Source organism: Mastomys coucha, unplaced genomic scaffold, assembly GCF_008632895.1.
Source record: "Mastomys coucha isolate ucsf_1 unplaced genomic scaffold, UCSF_Mcou_1 pScaffold7, whole genome shotgun sequence".
In the NCBI taxonomy this organism is placed as follows: domain Eukaryota; kingdom Metazoa; phylum Chordata; class Mammalia; order Rodentia; family Muridae; genus Mastomys; species Mastomys coucha.
In genome coordinates, this window is record NW_022196913.1 from 99,494,826 (window position 1) to 99,495,589 (window position 764).

The following is a 764-nucleotide window of genomic DNA, read 5'->3' on the forward strand; positions in this document are numbered from 1 at the left end:
GATCCAATTCTTGCTTTTCCAGTGTTTTGGGATATCCAGGGCTTGCTGCAGTGGGAGTACTAGGTTCTAATAAAACCCAGTAGTCTTGGTTTCTGTTGGTAGGATTCTTGCGTTTGCCTTTCGCCATCTCTTGATTTTTGGTGTTAAATGTTCTTAGTGTCTCTGACTAGAGCTTGTCCTGTCCCTGCCGCCCTACAAGTCCCCTGAGACTCGTGGGGCCTGTGCCTCCTGGCTGGCTGCTCTGGTCTTAGAAACTCACTGGAGAGAAAATGGTGGCTCTTGTCCAAGTCTCTGTCTTAAGGCGCTCCCTGGAGGTAGGCCCTCCACTTGCAGGGAAGGGGCTGAGAAGGATGCTGATCCTCTTCTGTCACTTGAAAACTGAGTGGATCCTGTCCCTGCCACCCTGCAGCTCCCCTGGGACTCGTGGTACCTGAGCTATGAGAAAATGGCCCTCATTTTTTAAATAAAGCTTTAGGTTTTGATTAGCCTAGAGTTTGCCTTTTAGCCTATGCCACCTGTCCAGTAAGCTCTAGGGCCTTACTTTTCTCGACCATTGTAGTGCTGGAATCATGAGCATACATCATTTTACATACACTGTACACACACACACACACACACACACACACACACACACACACACACACACTTTGTTTTCCAGTGGTTCTGGGATTGAACTTAAGTCCTCATGCTTGTTCAACTTCATTGCTGGTGGGATTGCAAACTGATACAACCACTCTGGAAATCAGTTTGGCAGTTCATCCGGA